We start from the raw sequence: 23,288 nt of genomic DNA on the forward strand, positions 1-23,288 counted from the left end.
TCTCACGGAGGGTGACCAGACAGCCGGTGTAAAAAGCAGGACGGGGTGGGGGGTGATGGGCCTCTATATAAAATGAAGCCCCAAATATCAGGACTGTCCCTATAAAATCAGGACACGTGGTCACCCTACTCCCTTGCACAGCAAGCCCCTTGGATTGGGTACATTTTCCTGCTCCAATTGCTCACAGGACCAGCCTCCCCCAACACTCCTGGGGAACATTTAATCCAGATAATTCTTGTCCTGGCTTCCCCTCCTGAAGGAATCACAGTGCACTTTGCCCAAGCCTCCATGCTTCCAGCCTCCCAGCAGGTAGCTTCTAAGGACTTACCCACTCTCAGCTTCCAACAGCAGAGCAGAGGGACACCAAATTGCTCAGACCTCTTTCAGTAGCATGAATGGGGCCTGCCATGGTCCCTCTCCCCAGGCGCAATTCAGGGCTCAGCATTTCACCTTGGTTCAGTTGAGTCTCTCTACTGCTGGGAAGCGGTAGATGCAGTCACATGAAAACACTATCCACAGCGATGGCTCCCACCAGGGAGGGGAGCCCACAGCTACTCTGTGCACTGGCAGGCAAAGCCAAGTGCAGGCTCCCAAGGCCGGTTGCTGAGTCTACACAACGACAGGGAGCAGAGAGAACCCAGTGCCCGAATCACACTAAGAATGCTGCCCCGAGGGCTCGCTGACTGCCTTTGCATTTCAAAGGGCTTTATTGGTTTTTAATAGAGACACAATGTCAAAAAGGAAGAAGAGTGAGGGACAGAGAGATTAGAGGGTAGAGGAGAATAAATGGAACCAAAGCTTCTTTTATGCCATCTCTTGAAGTCTTTGCATTAGACGAAAGCATGCAGAAGACTCAGTCATACGTAAATCCTCAGCAATTAAAAAAAATTAGGAAGCTTTTGGCAACAATAACTGTTTAGGGTGCAATTTACTACAAAGTGTCTGAGAAAAAAATAGTCATCTCAGCAAAGGGATCTTGTAGGAAGATTTCCATAGAAAACACTGCATTACCTGTACCCATTTATATAAATCATCCTCACAAAAACACCACTATGAAGCCAGACAGATTGAGGACAGATTTAAATTCAAGTATCAAGCACTGACAAGGAGAAAACAGAGTCCTTTACCTATCCCACATAAATCTTGCAAAAAATGGTCAATAGCTAAAAGGTACTGTACCTAGAGCAACAGCTGCAGATATAGTATCACTTTATTCCTGTTGTACTTTGCCGAATGACAGCAGAAATAAACATTCATTTTCAATTGGAGTTCTCCTCAGCAACAAACTATGGCATAAATGCAAACTTCACTTGGTGCTAAGGCAGTATTTTGATTGAGCTTTCTTTTGCATATTACAATACACAAGACACCCACTCACCTGTTCAGCAACAGCATACAAACCCAAGCAGATAGTACTAGAAATACAGGTTGTTAGAATAGGGAAGGGAGAATATGAGGGAGGGGAGAGGGAAGACAATCAATCAGATTATCCAGGATGTCTCTCTCCTGGACAAGATGAGCTATTGTTCCTGAAACGTCAGTAAGGATTTCCCCAAGCCTGGGTGAATGCTGTCCCTTTATGGGCTCTGAATCATGCAAGAGAAACTCCTTCACAGGACCACATCCTCATTCTGAATGGGCTGAGAACACCTCCCAAGCTGTCTCCGCAGTGGCAGGTCAGATATTTCTGTTTCTGGGTGACACAAGGGTGGCACAAGTAGCTCAGTAGCCAAAGAATTAAAAAACTGACTTTTTGGGGGACCACAATAAACATCTGGGGTGAGTCTAACTTGAGAGACTAGTGTGACGGTGGCTCCTATTTCCACCCGAACCAGTCCGCACACCCACCCCCAAGCAAGAATGTGGCTTCTATCCAGCATCAAGGCATCACTCTACCAGTCCTAGATATTCCCCTTTACAAACCCATAATAGACTGGTCCCTGTGCTTCCCAAGCAGACGGGCAAGATCCTGTAACCAGTGCATGCTGCACTTTGGAGTATAAGGGACTGGACTCGGGTCCAGAAGGGTCCTATTAGCAGGTGCTGTGCTGGGCATGCATATAAGATCATAGGATTAGATGATAGATGGATGTGTACTCAGGAAGATCTGTCATCACTCCTACTCCAAGCTGGATTCACTTTCAGATCCTCTCCTAAACACACACACACACACAAATTACATAAAAGGCCTGATTCTCCTTTCACTTACACCTGCATAAATCAGGAGTAACTTCACTTAAGTCAATAGATTGATATAAAACAGGTGAGACCCCATAATCACACTCAGGGCATTTATTTCAGCTCAAATTAATCATGATTTAGTATTTCACAGGGTGATAAGAAAAGCAATAGAATGAATGACAGATCAGCCAGCGCTGGGTGCTCCCTGTGGAGGGCCACCCATGAATCCCAGAACACTTCTCCATCTGACAACTTCACATTCTGAATCATTTGTCTGGGTGCAAAAGCTAAACAGAGGAATACGGAAGCTTTGCTATTATACAGAACTTTGATCTTTAAGGAAAACTAGATTCAAGTTCTCCTCTTCCTGCCCTGCTATATGTACAATGAAATAAAATAATATTTTCTGTTCTGTTAAATTAAACCTAAAGCCAGACTGGTGATGGGAACTGGAGGTAACAATTGCAAAGAGCTGGGGACACTGATCCAGTAATTCCGGGTTACTAGGTTTTCAACTCCTATATGAGAGTATTGAGTCCTATGGTAATAGGACCCCAGATCGGTGATACATGGAGATGTAAGGGTCAGCATAAACAGTAACATTTAAAAGTTCTTGCCTTCCACCTAATGCGTCCTGGAAGTAATAATACAGACAGAGCATTGGCCACTCCTTAGTACAACTTAAGATAATAGGATGATCACAAGGTTTGATGGGCTATGAGTTGTTTACTGGGAACCTAGTCCAGATCCCTATTAAAATAAAATTATTTGGCCTTGCTTATTTTTGTCTCTAGGCAAATCCCACTCAACAGTTCCTTTACAGAACAGTCACAAAATGGATTTTCTCTCCCACAACATTTTTTACAAAACAAAATTTCAAAAATAATTTTGAGTCAAATCAAAATGTTTTTTTTTACTCTTAAAATAAAATAAAGTAAGTTTTGAAATGATAAATCAACCCATTCATTCAAACATATCAAAGTGGTCTCATTTTGGCATTTTTGAATTTTTATTTTCCCCATTATTTTTTCAAACAAAATTTCATCAAATCAATACAATCTCACACACACACACACACACACACACACACACTCATTGAAATAGCATTTTTGACAAAAGTTCTCTCACCAGTTCTAGTCTGTAGTGTGAACAGGTTAAAAGGGAAGAGGCCACTGCTAGCCTGAAGTAAAGGCTAAAACGTTGGTACAACTCTAGTCTCAGGGAACACACTTGCAAAGGTACTTATTCAGGTTTCCTTTGTAAGTTGCTAAGACATTTCCTATCACACCGAGTCAGCGTTGCAGCATGTACCACAGAAGCAACATCTCTCTCAGAAGCAGCTTTCTCAGGGACTCCTTGGCTGTTACTCAGGGTCTGCAGGGGAGGGGTGGGGTTGCCTTCTTATAGATTCCCAGCATGCCCTTCTGAGGACTGGCTCTTTAAATTTGGCTGATACAACAGCTGCATCCCTAACATGGCCAGCTTACATTTGGCTGCTGTTTGGTACAGCTCCCTTCCTGCTTCCTTTACCTTTGTTGTGTTTCTCCCTAAGGGCAATGCTATGTTCTCACAGAACAGACTTTTGGGGGCCAGCAGTGGTGTGGGCGGGCACCAGGCTCATGGGAAGTGGAGAAAGTTGCCTTATTTTTAACGATGGCTTCTTCCAAAAGCTGAAGCAGCCCTAAGCTGGCCAGCCCTGGTGGGAGGGGACGTTCCCAGCGTGCCTGCACCTTGCAGAAGGTGATCTCACAAACAGAGCTCGGTGACGGCACTATTGGGAAGCATGCAGCCCACTCAGCACTAGGGCACTTCTGGAGGGAGGGTCGCCAACTTTCTAATCACACAAAACCCAACACTCCTGCCCCGCCCTCCACTTGCTCCATCCAGCGCGTGGAACCTCCCTGGCTGCCCACGCACCGCAGGGACCTGGCGGCTGCTTCCAAGAGCTGCACTGAGCCAGGGCAGGCAGGGAGCTTAGCCCCAAACCTCTGCTGCGCTGTTGACCAGACTTTTAAAAGGGTCCCTTTTTGACCGGGCACCTGACAACCCTATCTGGAGATGATGGGTCCCAGGGAATACATGGGGTGGGGCCGAGGGGATATTTAGAGAAGGCAACGATTCAGAGCCTCTGTCTCAAGTGCTCCTGCTGGCAGAGCTCCTGCTGTGTTTCGAAGCTGCCCCAGAGGTTGGTCTCTGGAGCATGGAGGCAAAAGCACTGCCTGTGCTCTGGACTGGTTCCCTCTTGCTTACTGCAGAGCTAAGCTGCCTCATGGGGATTTTTATATATATATATATATATATAAAAATAAAATTTGACCTTGTGTTTCCCTAGGCAATGAAGGCAGAGACTCTCCTTGGCTGCAGTTACGCACCGCGATTCCCAGGGAGCAGCGTAGGGGCAGGGCAGTGGTTTTTAAATGAGCACTGACTTTTGAGAAGTCTCCATGCTGCTAAAATGAATCTGCCTCCAAATTTTGCATCCTGAAGTTCCCAGTGCAGCTACCTAAATCCAGCAATGATTATTTTTGTGCCAGTGTCGTCGCCACAGGCCCCAACTGGGCTGGGTCCTACACACTCACACCGTAGGGCAGTCAGTCTATATCACCCTCAGGTATTTGGAAAGTTTTTAGGCCCTCCCATGATACACAGAACCAAGAGGGGAAGCTTCCTGCATCCTTCTAGAAGGGACGGTCAATAAGCAGCTGTATCACCGTAGATATCCCAATCACAGCATCTGTAGATAATTTACAAGGTCTTTAATCTTTAACAATGGGCATATTCTAGGTACAAATCCCAAGAACAGGTTAAAATACTTCATTATTTAAGCAATAAGAAGAGGTTCTTTAAATAAAGTAGGCGCGAGAAAGACGAAGGACAGTATAGGTTCTCTTCTTAGCAGGGAAGGAGAGCTAATAACTGAGGACAAAAAAAAGTTGAGGTGTTCATTGCCCATTTTGCTTCAGTCTTCACTAAAAAGGTGAAGGTGACCAGATACTCAACACATAAAAGATTAACAAGGGGGAAGGAATGCAAGCCAAAACAGGGAAAGAACAGGTTACAGGATATTTAGATAAGTTAGATGTATACCATTCAGCATGGCTTAATGAAATTCTTCCTAGAGTGCTTAAGGAACTAGATGAAGAAATCTCAGAACCATTAGCAATTATCTTAGAGAACTCCTGTAGGACTGGTGAGGTTCCAGAAGACTGGAGAAGGGGAACAAAGAGGACCCGGGGAATTATAGACCAGTCAGCCTAACATCAATACCTAGAAAGATACTGGAACAAATTATTAAACAAATAATTTCTAAGCACCTGGAGGATAATAGCGTTATAAGGAACAGCCAGCATGGATTTGTCAAGAACAAACCATGTCAAACCAACCTCATTATCTTCTTTGACAGGGTCACTGGCCTAGTGGATGGGGGGAAGCTGTAGATGTGATACATCTTGATTTCAATAAGGTTTTTGACACAGTCCCACATGACTGTCTCATAAGCAAACTAGGGTAATGCAGTCTAGATGAAATTACTATCAGGTGGGTGCACAACTAGTTGAAAGACTGTACTCAAAGAATAGTTATCAATGGGTTGCTGTCAAACTAGGAGGGCATATATTTAGTGGGGTCCCACAGGGGTCAGTCTTGGGTCCGGTACTACTCAATATTTTCATTAACGACTTGGATAATGGAGTGGAAAGTAGGGTTACAAAATTTGCAGATGACTCAAAGCTGGGAGGGGTTGCAAGCACTTTGAAGAACAGGATTAGAATTCAAAACAACCTTGACAAATTGGAGAATCAGTCTGAATTCAACAAGATGAAATTCAATAAAGACAAGTGCAAAGCACTTCACATAGGAAGGAAAAATCAAATGCACAACTACAAAATGGGGACTACCTGGCTAGTTGGTCGTACTGGGGAAAAGCCTCTGGGGGGTTACAGTGGATTACAAATTGAATACGAGTCAACAACATGATGCAGATGCAAAAAGGGCTACTCTCATTCTGGGGTATTAAAACAGGAGTGTCATATATCAGACAAGGGAGGTAATTGCCTTGCTCCACTCAGCACTGATGAGGCCTCAGCTAGAGTTCTGTGTCCTGTTCTGGGCGCCGCCCTTTAGGCAAGATGTGGACAAATTGGAGAGTTCAGAGGAGAACAACAAAAGTGATCAAAGGTTTAGAAAACCTAACCTGTGAGAAAAGTTTGAGGAAACTAGGCATATTTAGCTCTGAGAAAAGAAGGCTGAGGGGAGACCTGGGGATGGGGATCAATTGTTCTTCATATCCGTGAAGGTCAGACAAGAAGTAATGGGCTTAATCTGCATTGAGGTTAGATGTTAGGAAAAACTTTCTAACTCTCAGGGTAGTTAAGCTCTGGAACGGGCTTCTAAGGGAGGTTGTGGAATCCCTGTCATTGCAGGTTTTAAGAAAAGGCTGGACAAACACCTATAAGGGATGGTCTGGGTTTACTTGGTCCTGGCCATAGGCGCCGACTCCCTGGGTGCTCTGGGGTTGAAGCACCCACAGGGAAAAATGAACAGGTGCTCCGCACCCACCGGCAGCCAAGCTCCGCCCTCCTCGCCTCCTCCTCCCCCCCGTCCTCCCCAGCGTGCCGCGTCCCTGCTCCTCCCCCTCCTAGTGCTTCCTGCCTCCCCCCGCTGCCACCTAACAGCTGTTTGGCAGTGCTTAGGACTTTCCAGGAAGGAGGGGGAGGAGCGGGGATGCACCACAATATGGAGGAGGCAGAGAAGAGGCAGGGCAGGGATGGGGACTTGGGGGAAGGGAGAGAAATGGAGGTGGGAAGGGGGCAGGGCTGAGATGAAAAAAGGTGGGGTGGGCAGGGACTTTGGGGAAGGGGTGGAATGGGGGTGGGGCGAGGGCAGTGCAGGGGCGGGAAGAGGCAGGGCAGGGGCAGGGCCGGGGTGGGGGGAGGTCGAGCATCCATTTCTCGAGGTCCCTTTCAGCCCTACAGTTCTATGATTTTATTCAACCCTAATCCAAACTCCTTTTCTGCCCATGGAAAAAAGCAGGTTCCAGTTTTCTCCCATCTGATTTTGCCACAGGGGTTCTCTGTTTTATTGCTTTTGTGAGTCCAATGCAAGCAGTGCATTTATTAACTCCCTTTATGACACCTGTAGGTGCAGGGAGTTCAAAAGCAATCAGACACTTCTAATCACTTAATTCCACTTTCATGGTCTTTGTCTAGAAAAATCTAAGGATATGGCTGCACAAGGGGAAAAAAAAAAAACTCATGGCTGGCCTGGGTCAGCTGACTCGGACTTAGGTTCAGGGGCTGAAAAAAAAATCACCGTGTAGACATTTGGGCTCAGGCATCAATCCGAGCACTGGGAGGGGGGAGGGTCCCAGAACTCAGGCTTCAGTCCAAGTCCAAATGTCTACACAGCGATTTTTAGCCCCCCAACCCGCATCAGCTGACCCAAGCCAGCCAGTGCCATGCCACAGGTCTGCTGTCCTTGTGTAGACGTACCCTAGCAATTATTGAGCCCACAATTGGTTAGTCCTTGGCTCATCTTCAGTAACTAACCTGAATTTTTAAAAAGATACATGGCTGCAGAATTGCTTTTGGAAGGCATCTCAGAACCTACTATCAAAAAGCAAGCAAAAAGTAACCTGGACATTCCCTCTTCCACCACTGCCAGCAAGCCGTCAGCCTCCTAGATAATATTGTTGCAAAACAACATTTGTACTTTGGGTGGTTGATAAGAAACACAGAAGCTGAGACACGAAGGGATTCAATTTCTGCACCTTCTTAAAGGGCTTGAAGAATTTCTGCACAGCCACTGTCTCTGCCCGCTGGACTCAAACCAGTCAGCTGAGCGCAAGCACTTCGAGTGCGCTGCAAGTCCTAAATATTTCAAACTCGTCGTTCTCTTTCCCCGTCTCCACTGCAAACAATGGTCATTTTGTCTGCTGCTATTTCACAGAGGCTTATTAGTTATTGAAGACTTCCTTTTTTCAGTGCTAAATCTCCCCTTTCCGGATCAGTAGCCTCTCTGCATGTCAGTTCAGCATCCTCAGCAATAGTAAATTGTGTCATGAGAGACTATTTTAAATATCTTGTGCCATATGGCTACCGTTCTTCCCACCAGCTTCGGCAACTATACACCTCCAGAAACTGTTTTCATACACATTCTTTCTTTTATTTCACAGTTCACATTTTGGGTTTCATGATTTGTTATTTCTACATTTTGGCAGACAACAATCAGCAGAAAACAACTGACGTGATAGGGATTTTAAAAATACACACAAACTTTAGTACAAAGATCATGCTTTTAGAGACAGTCAGTTTGTGGCCTTGTTATTTCAGAAGGCTACTTCTACACTCTGTTTGATAATGCCCACAAAGGTAAATCTGAATGCACTTAGAACAATCCCAGGGGGCGGGGGGGGGGGGGCGGGAGAGAGTACTAGGTGGAGACTGGAAATGAAAGATATACATTTTTGAGATCAAAGCTGAGTCCCTTAGCAACTGTTGTCCAAATCCTAGAACACACTGCACAGGTACAAGTGTAAAAGCTACAGCGAACGCCAAAAAAGATAATACACCTGTGATGGGTGACTGCAGACCAGCTAACTGTACATGCAAAACTGTTTAATCATCTAGATAAAGGGATGAAAATTACAGACCAGTGGAATAGCAGGGATCAGTTTGATTGGCTAGTTCCGGTCCCAGACCTCATGCCTGTGCACATCAGCTCTGGAAGCGTAAGTAGTTCTGAGCTACATGTTTATTCTCACCACTCAAAGTGAACAATGCTTTTCTAATCGCAATTGTCTAAGCCTGGAAGGAAGGGCAGCAGTTCAGACATGGTACACACTTCGGCACATTTTTTCTCAAAACCAGCACGCATCCTGCTGCTCATGGTTACTTACACTGGCCATGGCGGTGTTAAGCTGGAATTCAGAAACCCTTGTACTGCTAGCACATTTCCAGGCCTCATAATTAAAGTCACCTGCTTGATCATCTGCTCGAGGATGTGTAATTAGAACTGCTGCACTGGCTGAATTTTTCATCTCATTTGATCAATGACAAAGAGCACTAACAAGATAAAGCACAAAGTTGTAGCTTCTTGTGTTTGCTCCAGTTGGGGGGAGAGATCCTCACTTTTTAGTCCCTTATCCAATTTATTCTCAGACACCTTACCCACCTTCTCCAGAAATAAAGGCCCAGGATATCCAGTGGTTAAATTTAAAGGTGACAAGTGAGCATTGGGGTGAATGACAAATGGGAACAACAATCCAGAAATTAAGGACCAGGATTCTGATCAGTGTTAGGAATTATTTGTGTTCTTTTGTGACTCAGGATCGTGAGTAACACAGCCTGCTTTCTCAAGTTGTTTAGTTCGTTTTGCAATCAAGAGTAAAAAATTCCTTTATTAATAATGAATGTGCTTTCAGCAATTGTCTGCATATGCTACAGTTATAACAAGGCATCTGAAGAAATGCAAACTATTGCCTTTTGAAGTGGCTCCTTTCGCAGACTAGTCAGCGTGATGGATGGATGGGCCCATTTCAAGAGTTAATGTTTTTTGTATGTTTTTACTGCCATAGGGTAGGTGGTGTTTCAGCAGTGCAGGGGAACAACAGGGTTCGTGTGTGTCGAGATCGCGTGGCGAGGTCACCAGCATAACAAAGGGGGGGGGGGGGGGAGACCAAATAAGCAGAAGGAAACGGAGAGCAGAGAAATGTCTGACCTCGCGTTGCTAATGCGAGCTCTAGCACCTCCCGCTGGCAGTAGCGCAATGCTAACGGAGTTAGCAGGCTTGCAGTACAGACTGCAGTGGGCTCTCAGAACTCCAGGCTGATGAACGCTGGAGAGGAGAAGGGGTTTGTCGGGTGGAGCCCTGGGCAGTGGATTCCCACCCCCCACAAAATGTTGGAAACCACCATTACAATGAATAAAGCAAAACTAAGATCCTACTGATAAGAGGAGCTCAGGGGAAAGGGTGCAAAAAGCAGAGGGGTGATTGCTGAAGTGAGGCCTTCTCACCTGACACAGAGAGCAAGACTGCAGCCGGGACTCAAGAATTTCTCCTATGAACTGCATGGCCTGACCCCCGAGCTAGGTAGTGCTGGTGTGAGTCCAGCTCAGGGTCACCATCTCCAGGAGGGGCTGGTTTTGACCCCAATCTATGGAGAATTGGATGGCAGCAGTTCCAAACCTGCAGGGCTTTGCCATTACAGAAATCCCCTGACCACAGGGTGCTGACTTGCCAGAAACTAAATTTTCTGGCAAGGGAATACGTTCACTTGTTCCCTTCTCCTAAGGGATTCTGAGCAGAGGAGTCTGGGCTCAGAGCTGCCTACTGCAGTGCACAGAGTGCCACCTAACAGTTGTCTGGAAGGTTAATGCTTCCAGTGCGCGCTGGTTCCTGTAAGGACAGTGGTAAAAACATTCTTATGGCCGGCGTTTGAAATCATAGATTCCTATCCCAGCAGTATCCCCTTGCATGCTGGCAGGGCAGCACGCAGGGCAGGGCCTGCAACCCTCACTACTGCACAAAGGAAACCGGCCGAGAGTCATAATTGCAGTATTTTATTTTTTATGGTTCAAAATCAGCTGTCACACAATACAGCCCACCCTGGGTCAAGACATTCGCCAAGGCGGCTAAGGGAGCCCTTGTGGCTGGGGTGGACACAGCTTCACGGGCAGAGAGCTCCCTGCTGTTTGAGGATCTACATGCTGCATGCCAGCGGGTTTGAGTAGGGTTACCATTCGTCCGGATTTACCCGCACACGTCCTCCTTTTTGTGTTAAAAATAGCGTCCGGGGGGGAATTTGTAAATCACTCAAAATGTCCGGGATTCCCCCCCAGGCAGAACGAGGTGCGGCTGGGAGGGCTGCAGGAAAGTCAGCCTCTCACCTGGTGCTCTGGCAGCCAGAGCCCTTCCCCCTGCAGCTTGCAGGGCTAGATTCCGGAGCAGCTGTAGACCTCCTCCTCCCTCCCTCCCCCCCGCATTCTGAGCCGGCCGGGCCGTTTGCATCGGCCTCGGCAGCCCCTCCTCCCCGGCAGCCCAGCGCCCCGCTCCGGCAGCACTGTGCAGGGGCAGGGACCGGGTTGTGTGTTGCGCTGGGGAGCACAGCCACGTGTCCGGCTCCGCACAGAGCCCAACACCCTGTTCTGAGCGGCAGGGTAAGGGGGCCAGGGGGCAGGAGAAGGGGCAGGGAGGTTCTGGAGGGGGAAGTCAAGAGACGGGGGGGGTCGGGAGTTGGGGGGGGCTTTTTGGGGAGGGTGGAGAAGGTTTTGGGCAGTCAGGGTACAGGTAGGGGGTAGGGTCCTGGGGGGCAGTTGGGGGGGATCTTAGGAGGGGGCAGTTAGGGGACAAGGAACAGGGAGGCTTAGGTAGGGGGTGGGGTTCTGGAGGGCAGTTAGGAGCAGGGGTCCCAGGAGGGGACAGTCAGGGGACAAGGAGCGGGGGGGCGGGGGGTTGGGAGTTCTGGGGGGGAGCTGTCAGGGGGCAGGGGTGGGGAGAGGTATCGGAGCAGTCAGGGGACAGGGAGCAGAGGGGTTTAGATGGGTTGGGAGTTCGGGGGGGAGCTGTCAGGGGGTGGAGAGTGGTTGGATGGGGCGTGGGAGTCCCAGGGGTCTGTGTGGGGGTGGGGGTGTGGATAAGGGTTGGGGCAGTCAGGGGACAAGAGGCAGGGAGGCTTAGGTAGGGGGTGGAGTCCTGGGGGGTAGTTAGGGGCAGGGGTCCCAGGAGGGGGCAGTCAGGGGACAAGGAACGGGGGGAGGGTTGGAGGTTCTGAGGGGGGCGGGAAGTGGGAGGGGCAGGGGCGGGGCTAGGGCGGGGCTCCTCCCATCCTCTTTTTTGCTTGCTGAAATATGGTAACCCTAGGTTTGAGTCAATCATGCCAGCTGCCCACCCTGCAGAATGTCTTTGCTGTTGCTGAGCTGTGACTGTAGTAATCGCTCTTTTTGCATGTACAGTGCCCCAAAGTGTGCTAGGCGTCTGACAGTGCAAATAAGGTGGCACAGTCCCTGCCTTAGAGCTTTCAGTCGAGCAGCACAGCAAAGCCCCTGGGCAGAGGGGATGGGAGCGACGTGGTGGGGTTGCAGTAATATATTAGTCACTCGATATCTAGGGTGCTACATGGCTGAATGACTCGTCGCAGCAGTTTTGATTAAAGCATTTAAATGAAATCTTTAAAAAGTCTTCCACAAATAGACAAGTCTTGGCTGCTTGTGGCCCTCAAGGAGAAGCCGGCCTCGAGGAGGGGAGGCACCTGCAAGTCTGGTGGAGAAGACATTCCTGAAAACCCTTCCCTTTGCAGGCAAGGAAAGGCTCAGCCAGTCTCAGGCCAGGCAGGACTCGCCCCAGGACATCTCAGCAGTGCCCAGCTAGCCAGGTGAAATTCCTCTGAAGCACCGGCTACCAGCCACAGCCAGGACCCTGGCCTCTCTGGACCAGCGATGTGATTCACTCTGGCTAATCCCACACCTCCCTACTCATTCCTGAAGTGCTGCATTGCAGACGCCCCCCTCCTAGCTGAGGAGCTCCTAGTCAGACTGGCTTTCAGAGCCAGTAAATGCTGCTAGGAGCAGGGAGGACTTCCTCACTCTCCTCACACTCTGAAGCTGGCCCCCTGCTCCCCTCCACACCTCCAGGGCTGGGTGGTCTCCCTCTGCCGGCCTTTGCCTCTCATTTCCTCAAAGCTCTGCCACCCAGACTGGGGTTTATCCCCCTCTCCCTGAACCGTCACATTCTCTTCAGACTCAATTGGTTTCACTCCTGTTTTCAGCTTTCGATGCATTTTGACAAATATTCGCAGACTTCTGAGCGAGAGAGTGTGGCACAAGCCAGGGAGCAGGAGGGATTCTGCGTGCATCTCCCGCACAGCTGAGCTGCATGTGTCAAAACATCTCAAAGGCTGAGACGGGAATGCAGCAGAGTGGGAGGGGATGAAGTTTCAATATTTACAATGGGCTTGTACTGAACTTCCAAAAATATTGAATCCTGGACAAACTGACTAACACAAGCCGCCAAACTACTCCTTTGCACCAAGTCACTGCTACACGCTTATCAACATTCAGCAAGGGACTGGGTAGTTACATAGATATCCAGTCACCATTAACAATGACAAAAAATTTCAAAGAATATTAAACTTCCTGCTTCAGGGTTCAAACCAATCTCTAAATATTAGAGACAAGGACTGGGGTGTGGGGGAGGAAAGAAGAATTATCCCATAGCTGCGACTGTCAGGTTCTCACAGATCGGGTTCTCACTCTCCTTTCTCTGAAGCATCTGTCATGGGTCACTGTCACAGATAGGATACCCGGCGACATGGGCCACAGATCTGATCCAATTTGGCAATTCCTGTGTTCCTGTTCTTCGTGGGGAGCGGAGACCAAGTGTCCCCTCCTGTAACTCCTCCACCTTTGATGGAGTCACACGTGGGATGGGTCTGGCTCATTGTGCATGAAGAGTTGCTAGGAGAATATCTCACCTGGCACAGGACTAGGAATGCCATATCAGACAGGGAGGGGGCCCTATTATTCTGCAAGATCCCCAAAGAAAGTGACTGGTTTAACATGCTACTGTACTGAGAGTGGGGGTTAGCCAAGCAGGCGATTTGTCAGCCTCCCACTGAATTCCAGTGATACTAATAAATGAGGATTTAGGATAATAGCCAAATGCACCTTCCAACCTTTTACCTAATTCTACAAAGAGCGAGAACCAAGGAAGTAACAATTTGTGTATGTAAAATAAAATGCACAGTGCCTGAGCCAAAGAGGAGCAGGAGTCACTCCTGTAGATTATGCCATCCAGAGAGAATAGGAGTGAAACCAAAAGCTCATGGAGTGTGTGTGTGTGTGCGCGTGTACGCATCTCCCCTAAATAGCAATGTGTGGTGCGGCATGGCAAAAGGACGACATAGTGAGTGCATGACTGAGAGATTTACGATTACGAATTGTAGTAAAAACTGAGCAATGCCTCCTTTACTCACTGCCCCATATAATACAGGAACAAAGGATCAATTGATAAAATTAGAGGCAGGTAAATTTAGAACATATAAAGGAAAGAACTGTTCACACAGAGCAGATTGCCAGGCTGTGACATTCATTTCCGTGCAAGGTCATTGAGTTCAAATACTATAGCTGACTTTTAACAAAATTCCAGGGAATCCAGTTCCTTTTAAAGTGGCACAATCTCATTGTGTGTGTGTGTGTGTGTGTGTGTGTGTGTGTGTGTGTGTGTGTGTGTACATAAGATAGCACCAAAGGGTGTCCAACTACCTGACATATTTAAATAATCTAGACAGCATATGTCAAATCTTAATTGCAAACATTTGCTATCTTGAATAAAAATATATTTTGAATAGTGGCCTAATAATTGTACGGCTATTGTACTGAAGTTTGTGTTATGGAACTAAGGATAATCAGATTCCATGTCTCAGGATATAAACTAATCCCTGCAGGGGACAGGAAGGAATCCCAGGCACCTGCCCCAGAGCAGAATTGTGCACCAAGCCAGGTGGGAAGATCTGTCTTCCTTGCAAGCAATGGGTATTGCCCACAGCCAAAAGCAAGATACCAGATTTGATGGACCAATGGTCCGTTTGGGTATGGCAAATCACTCCACTGAATTTATTAGCATATTGTTGCTCCACAGTCAGAGGTTAACCTACAGTTACCACAGTTCTTTCTCTCTCCCAACAGGACTATTCAGGATTTCCACTAGGAAGGCAAACAGTTGGCTCCCTGCTGGTGAGCAAACATGCACAGCTCATAGCACGGTCACTAACAGCATGTTCAGCAACACACAGCCACTCCCACTGGGTACCTGTGACTACAAACTGATCCATTCCAAGTGATTTCTGACCACTGCCCATTCACAGCTCATCTCTCTTACTGGATGTTTGTTTTACATGTGTCAGTGGTACCAGCAGGGATGGGGCCCGATGCACTACAGCTGCCAACCCCTCTTCCTGACTGTGAATGCTCCTCTTGTCAGTCAGTGAGAGGAGCTTTGCTCAGAGGAATCTCTGCCACCAGGGCGCTGGTACACAAACTGCAGAAGAATGCAACTGTAACACTAGCAAAAACATGTGACTGAGGCGTTTATTTTACTTTGCTTCTCACCACTGTGGCTAATATTATTGTTGGTTTTGTTGTAAACAAAAACAACTATGAATATTGGGAGGCAAGGAACAACTGCCTAGATCTAGAAGAAATCCCACCGTGGAAATGTCAGTATTAAGATTAAAAGAAAAAGAGGGATGGTCAATTGCACCTCCATGCAGACAGAAAGTACAAGTTCCGTGCACTACTTAAGCCCCACTTGAGCCCACAAACTAGGGCTGATGCCTCAGACCCACGTAGGCCATCTGCACAGGAATGGATTTTCCCAGCGGGTTGAAACATGAACTAAAAAAATCTGTGGCCGCCCATGTTAAATCCCCAGGAAAATGATCCATGATCTTTCCCTCCCCCATTTACTAGGGTGTATTTGCAATACAAGAGCCCCTTTGCACTCCAAGGCGGGTGTTTTGTGATGTATGAGCCTAGCTAATAGAGTCCAACCTGCGCATGCAGCTCACCAGACATGATACAATAAAGCAGTCCTTGGCTACAATGACAGCTTTACAAGCTCACTGGGAGCACAGGAGAGGGGGCAACTTGTCAGTGCATAAAACACACTCCCAGACTCCAGAGCCATGCTGAAATCCCCACTGATGCCTCACGCATGCATTGTCCAAGCAGGAAAGAATGAAGACGCTTATGACCAAGAGGAGCAAACATCAAACTGCTCTCAAGGCTGAGACAGGCGGCGCGCTCTGGTTAGGATTTGGCTTGATGCAGTTAAATGGCGGAGGAAAGGAACACAGACACACTGGTACATTTAAAGTGCTGGGAGAGGAGGACTGATTAGTATAAGGGAAGGGTATTGCTGTTTGTGCATTCCGGCGCAGCACATGGCTCTGTCCCTGCAGTAATGCATTCCACTTGTAGTGAAACCTGGCAAGCCCCACACCCCTTGGGAAGACGAGCTGACCTGATACCCTAGTAATGAAACCATGGTAGAAAGTCCTTGCCCTTTATTTCCTCCCTTTCTCTCCTTCTCACTTGCATCCTGTTTCGTGCCTCCCTCTTCATTAAGAGCAGCCTCCCGCTGCCTGTGCCCCAAAGGCCAGATTTCCCAGCTGCTCCCACGGTGACCCTTGTGGACAGATTTTCAAGACAGCTCAGCACCCACCGTGCACCAACGTACTGAACTCTGCTAAAAATCCAGTCATGTGCATCCACCTTTCCCTACTGCCAATCTGTCCCCAATGCCGCCGTGGAGGCTAGCGTGACACCCTGGCACCCACTGGGAAAGGGACACCCCGGTGCTGAAGGAACCAAACCAAAGTTCTCCGCTTGCGGGGAATGTGCTCTAACAGCATGAAGGGGCTTTGTAGTTCAGCTACAGCCAAACTACGCTTGTCATGTGACGTGTCAGTTGCTATGGTAACAGTGGTTTCTCATGAATAGAGGCATAAATAGTCTTGTAAAAGCCTCCCTGGAATTTGAGTTCCTTGCTGCCAGGCTGCAGTAACCAGAACACCTTCCTCTCCGTGCTGTCTAGACCTCTCCCTTTGTGGCTGCCCCAGCCCCTGGAATCTCACCTGTCTCAGGCGGGGCACACAGGACAGGTTCTCCCTGCTGCAAAGAACATACGTTAAAAGGAAATGTCTGTAAATATTTCATGTGTGAGAAGTTCAGTACCATTACCCTCAGGATGCAATGTTTATTTTTGGAGAAACGGGACCTACTTTTTCCTGTGGATCCCTAATAATGTTTAAAACGGTAGGAAGTGAATCAAGCTGAATTCTGTGCCTACCATTAAAACACAACTCAGCCTCTGGTAGTTTGCATAATCAGAGCTTGTCATCCCCAATCAGCATCAGTTCAGAAACCCAAGAGGCAAAGCCATGTTAGGTGGCAATGAGCTTAGATGAAGAATCCTCTGGAGAACAAACGTGACTAGCACTGTTTGGAAGATTATTTTAATACTGGATTCCTGGATAAAAACCTCCCATGGAGGCCTAGCTGGATAAACCAAAAGCATTTCTTGTGGGAAACACCCTCAGCACCTGGTCACTTTGGCAGATGTACAACTGAGAGATGATCCCTGTTTATTTCAATATTTTAGCTGGTTTATTATGTCAGCTAAAAACTCCATTGCCAGGGGAGTTCACAAGACCAGCAAAGGGACTCGAGTGTAACAGGGACTGTTGGAAGGGCTCTAGCTACAGCAAGAATTGAATGATGCTCAAAGAGTGGCCAGATTTTCCCTGGCCTCACTGGTGCGAATGGCCCTGCTTATTTCAGTGAGACTTCTGCTGATAATTCATTTAGAAGGTGCTCTCCATGTCGCACTGCCGGCAGCAAGTAGGAGAGCCGAGGGGTCACATAGCATGGATGGTAGGTACATGTACACAACACACTCTGAAATTATCTGTGGATCCACAGACACCAGACTGATATTCCATTTTACATTATACTGATCACCTGCTGCAGCCAGAACAAAACTTCGGATTTGCCCATCGGTAGATGCCTTCCAGGGAGGAGAGAGCCTGTATCCATGATGTTATATTCTAGAAGGGGTCTTGTGTCTAATTTCCTTCTCTTCCTGCTTCAAGCAAAGTGCAGAGAGAATTCCATGCTCTTCTGTGCTTGGTAATGAACACTGGGTTAGCTTAAGGGTTATTTCCATTATTATAGCTCCTCTGCCATGATCTATTTTACTTCATTCTGATTACGGTAAATCCCAAGGAGTCAGCTGCTTAGTTAGCGATACAGATCAAAGAGAAAGCTCAGTTTATGGCTGCTTTTTTTTTCCCTTTTGCCTGTAATGAGTCACAGTGTATTACAAACCCTGCAGGTGAGGGCCAGCCCAGTCCTTGTGCAGAGAAGAGCTGTATGCCACCCCAACCCAAACAGCTGAGTTCTCCACATGCACATAGCTAGTCCCCCTTCCTTATTTAACATTCGTATTCCCGTCAAACCCAGAGGCCTCAACCAGGGTCGGGAGGCCCTGTGGTAGGTGCTGTACAAACTTGCAGTAAATGGAAACCCCTGTCCCAAAGATCTTACATTCTAAAAGACAAAACAAAGCAGGTGGGTGAGACACCAGCAGGCTGGGGGGTGCTGGGAGACAAGAGGCTGTTTCTGCATAGACTAGCTGTATGTGTAATTCACAGCCCGTCAGCAGCAGCAATCACAGAGATCCTCCCCCAAACACGCTACCCTGCACGGCTGAGGTGCTCTAGCCACCAACTCGCCGACAGCCAGACATGGGGGACAGTTAGTTCCAGGGGCACTGGAATAATGGGTGCTGAGAGCCATTGAACCCAACTGTAAACCCTGCATATGATGGAAACCACTTCAAACCAGGGGGTGCTGCCACACCCCCAGCACCCCTAGTTCCAGCAGCACTCCTACTTCCACCCCCATAACCATAAGTGGCATCACAGCACATCGCATGCATCAGCACATGGATACCAGCACTACGTGTAAAGCCGGCTATGACCATCACCCAGTGTCCCCTTCTCAAACGGGGTGGGTTTAACAGACCAATCCAATGTTGTACCACACAAAATTAAAAGGGTGAACATCTGAATTACAGTAATTTTTTTTTAAATAATCCCTAAATACCCTGGCCACCCAGACAGAAGCACAGTGAAGTTTCTTTCACCATCCCATACACGGAAGGCTAACTCAGCTGCTACCGTAACCCGGCCCCGCTCCATTCCAGTCAATGGCACCAGGATTATTTATGCCACCTGAAGATCTGACACACACACCCCAGCATTTCGTGGGGGATGTCGAGTTTTATTTCCTCCTCACAAAGGGTTGGATGGAATTGCACATCGCAGCCCTCTCTGATGCATTGTGCTGGCTACAGAGCAGAATCGGCCAGGGGGATCCAAAATACTGAGGCACATCACGACCCACCATACGTTATAATGAAATGGGACAAGTTTACGAGTTAATCTCTGCACTTTATGACTCAAAGAAAACACATATTTATACATGAGAAGAGAGATTTAACCCAATTCCATCCAGGATTATGAAGGAGCATGACCAGGAAACACTCATAATGAAAAGCTCCCTCGAGCCTTTATTCCTTAAATATGAATGTATTAGCCATGATATGCATGGCCCTGCCAGGCTGTCAGGTGAGTGTCAAATAGCCAATGAGTGTTGCAGAGGCCTCGTGTGGTCACTCTGCCCGGGTGAATTCCACTCACAGATGGCACCAGAAGTGTGGGGCTGCTCGGGAAGGCACGGGGGCTGCTCTCTCTCCTGTATGGTTCCGAGTTACCCTTGGTCCCCACGCCAGAAGAGCGATGGGGATGGCCTTTGTGGCTGAGACACTGAACAGACCTGGGATCAGTTACTGGCTGCTCCACAGATGTCTTCTGGGACCTGGGTGAGTCACTTAACCTCTCAGGGCCCCAGTTCCTCTTTGTAAGGTAGGGAGTATCATTCTCCTTTTCTCCCCTCCTTTGTCCTGGCTGTTTAGACTGGAAGTGTCATGTTTATGCAGTGCCAAACTCAACAGGGCCCTGATCTCCATGGGGAGAGGGGGTCCCCCATGCAACTGTAATACCAACGGGGCTTGCAAGGCCTTGCTGTAGAATTATAATCAAATTCTGTCATCCTCAAATAGAAAGAAAAGGTCAAATCCTGCGTGTTCTGTTCAGGCAATCAACGGCACTGGAATCAGGTCGCGTACATTAGGAAGCGGGATCTGGCCCACAGCGTGACCCATGTCAGTGAGAGCCCACTGGGAATTTCTCTCTCCTCCCACCCTGGAGAGCAGATCATTGCAGATCACAGTCACCCTTCTCATAGATTCATAGATTCTAGGACTGGAAGGGACCTCAAGAGGTCATCAAGTCCGGTCCCCTGCCCTCATGGCAGGACCAAATACTGTCTAGACCATCCCGGATAGACATTTATCTAACCTACTCTTAAATATCTCCAGAGATGAGATTCCACAACCTCCCTAGGCAGTTTATTCCAGTGTTTAACCACCCTGACAGTTAGGAACTTTTTCCTAATGTCCAACCTAAACCTCCCTTGCTGCAGTTTAAGCCCATTGCTTTTTGTTCTATCCTTAGAGGCTAAGGTGAACAAGTTTTCTCCCTCCTCCTTATGACACCCTTTTAGATACCTGAAAACTGCTATCATGTCCCCTCTCAGTCTTCTCTTTTCCAAACTAAACAAACCCAATTCTTTTAGCCTTCCTTCATAGATCATGTTCTCAAGACCTTTAATCATTCTTGTTGCTCTTCTCTGGACCCTCTCCAATTTCTCCACATCTTTCTTGAAATGCGGTGCCCAGAACTGGACACAATAGTCCAGTTGAGGCCTAACCAGCGCAGAGTAGAGCTTCTCGTGTCTTGCTCACAACACACCTGTTAATGCATCCCAGAATCACGTTTGCTTTTTTTGCAACAGCATTACACTGTTGACTCTCATTTAGCTTGTGGTCCACTATAACCCCTAGATCCCTTTCTGCCGTACTCCTTCCTAGACAGTCTCTTCCCATTCTGTATCTCAGCGCATCGTGATTCCCTCTTGTCCCTTTTCACAAGGATCAGAACAATTCCGCTCCCACTTCTCCACTGGAAGGCAGTTTGAGATGCTGACAGAGGGGGTGGGGGCTCTGGCCCCGTTCCCCAGCTAGTCAGAGCAGTATAGGACAGGTAACTTTCCCAGCCTTCACTACACAGCAGAACCTTAGAGGTTATAGCTGAGATTTTCATAGCTGGGTAAAGGGTTTAGAGAAAGAACCCCCCATTACCACTACTGCTGTGTGCCTAAATCTCCGAGTCAGCTTTGAGCATCTCAGTCTTTGTTCTTTTAATATAATTCCATGTGGTCTAAAAGGGGCCAGCAGATTTCATTAAACCTCTCTATGTTATCATGTAATCTGTATATTGGTCTCATCAGCAACAGCAGGCAACAAGGTGCTTTCCCACAAAGCATAAGGCGCTTACATCCCCTTCTTTCCAAACATTGTCCCTTGATTATTGCTCTTTTTAAAAATCACTAATTTTTATTTCCTGCGTCTGTGGGTCAGAGAGGCAGTAGTTGTCTTATATGCTTAGAGCCGAGGCTCCTGGGTTCTATTCCACCGCTGCCATGATTGATGGGTGCACTTCAGCAAGGCACACGGTCTTTCCATGCTTGTTTCCCTAGGATAACACCACCATCCCTTCCCCCTACCAGTGGATGGGTCAGAGTCTAGTTCACTAATTCTTATTATGTTATTTGAGTTCCTCGGGTGAAAGGTGCTACCGAATGCAAAGTATTAGACTTCCCTCGGTAAGTTGTAAAATGCCCAGCACCATGCCCACACCATGCTGAGTGCTAAATGTGCCCTTGAGAGGTCACCTCTGTGACACTAGAATTTCTTTACACAGTCTGATTCAGTTTATCATCATTTTACTGTTTCAGACATCCCTGCCAAAGTGCTTGAGGATGGTGGGAAGAGAATTAAAAACTAAAGCTACAGTAAGGTACAACATCTGTTTTCAACAGGTCACAGAGGGCTGTACTCACTCAGATGAGAGCAAGGGATCTTGGTTCTGTGGTCGAAAAAAGTCTGAGAAGCCCTGAGATCTAGAATATGCCCCCCCCCCCCCCCCCCAAGTTATAATAAAACCCCAAACTAAGGAATTTCTCAAGCACCATCGCATCTGCAGAACAAAAGTGTCTTTAATGTTTTAAGACTAAAATGGAATGACAAGGACAAGTAGCAAGGAGTAGCTGATGGTCACCCTCATGAGTTGACAAGGGCAAACAGCAAGAGAAAGAAGGGACTCAATTTAAAGCAACACCAAATGGAAGACAAGTAAAGTAGCCTCAATTTCAAAGGCTATATCGTTAATTGACATTACTCAGTTTTCATTACAGGAAGAGAGATGTTACAAGAGCACCTGAGATGTCTTGTATATAGGTAAATAGTTAAGTTGCCAGCAGATGCTGCTCGAGAATACATAGCATAGTTACTGCCCAGGTTTTGCCTTGTAAGACCAATAAAACTTGTCAGCATTGTGCACTGTTTGCATGCAGCTCTCATCACAGAGCTCCCAACAGCCTTATCCATATTCTGGAGCCCCACGGAAAGTGCATGCTCTACTGCCAATGTAAGACAGCCAATGGTACCATGCAACAGTGGTTTGAGAATGAGTGCAAGGTCCAGTGAGGTGAGTAAATCAGCAGCAAGTGGGGCCTCTCAGAGAGCAGATTCCTAGACTGTTAAAGGCTTTAAATGTCAGCAAAGTGGTTAGAATTGCAACAAAAATACTGGAAGATTAAAGAGAAGAAAAAAAAACAGCCAAGAGAAATAACAGTTCCATCATCAACACAATTTAAAGCCCTGTCAGATTTGAGCTACAGCTGCCACATTTAAGTGAAGTTTGTTATCCATGACAGTTCAAGTTCCCAGTTGTGTTACTTCCTCCGAAAATCCCTGAGCCAGTGGGAAACGCTTTTGCAGCATCCACAACTGGATCAAAATCTTCTCCTAAAGTGCCAACTAAATGCAAGCATTGCTTTCATCATATGAGAGAAAAAAATATGTTTGGGAGAAGTTACAAGATGTGGCTTACAAACTTCAAAGACTTGGACTGGCTGAATATTGTCCATCACAATGTTTTCTGACAGAAAATTAAGTAAAACTGTGGAAGGCTTATGGAAGGCTTCTGCTGAATGTGCAGTGAGGTTGTATTAAAATTTTTTTTAAAAAGCGCAAACAAGATGTTAGGCTGCGTAAGGAATAAGATGGAGGATAATACAGAGAATGCCATTATAAAAGCCAACTGGGTGGCCTTTCGGGAATACTGTGTGCAGTATTGTTCACCCTGCCTCAAAAAAGATATTGCAGAAATGGGGAGCAGGGGGGTCAGTGGAAGGCAGCAAGAATGATTAGGGCAAAAAGTCTCACATGAAGAGAGATTGAAAAGATTGGGATTGTTTACCTCAGAAAGAAGATAAATAAGCGGAGACATGACTGATAAAAGTATTTAAAAGAACGAATGGGATAGAGAAGGGAGATTGGGGGCTCCCTCAGAACACAAGAATAAG

The 23,288-nt window shown here is 47.3% G+C and overlaps 1 protein-coding gene across 9 annotated transcripts in view; it reads right to left on the reverse strand.

The window, feature by feature from the left end:
• ZMAT4 (zinc finger matrin-type 4) overlaps positions 1 to 23,288 on the reverse strand; it is a 200,688-nt gene that overhangs the window by 126,673 nt on the left and 50,727 nt on the right. For 2 of the 9 annotated variants that reach the window (XM_065584735.1, XM_065584737.1), the window contains exon 1: positions 3,310 to 3,540. The exons of the other annotated variants lie outside the window; for them this stretch is intronic. The gene's annotated coding sequence lies outside the window, so the exon portion shown is untranslated. Of the gene's footprint in view, positions 1 to 3,309; positions 3,541 to 23,288 lie in introns of those variants that run through there. 9 annotated transcript variants of the gene reach the window in all.

The sequence above is a fragment of the Chrysemys picta genome, chromosome 2 (assembly GCF_011386835.1).
Source record: "Chrysemys picta bellii isolate R12L10 chromosome 2, ASM1138683v2, whole genome shotgun sequence".
Taxonomy (NCBI): Eukaryota; Metazoa; Chordata; order Testudines; family Emydidae; genus Chrysemys; species Chrysemys picta.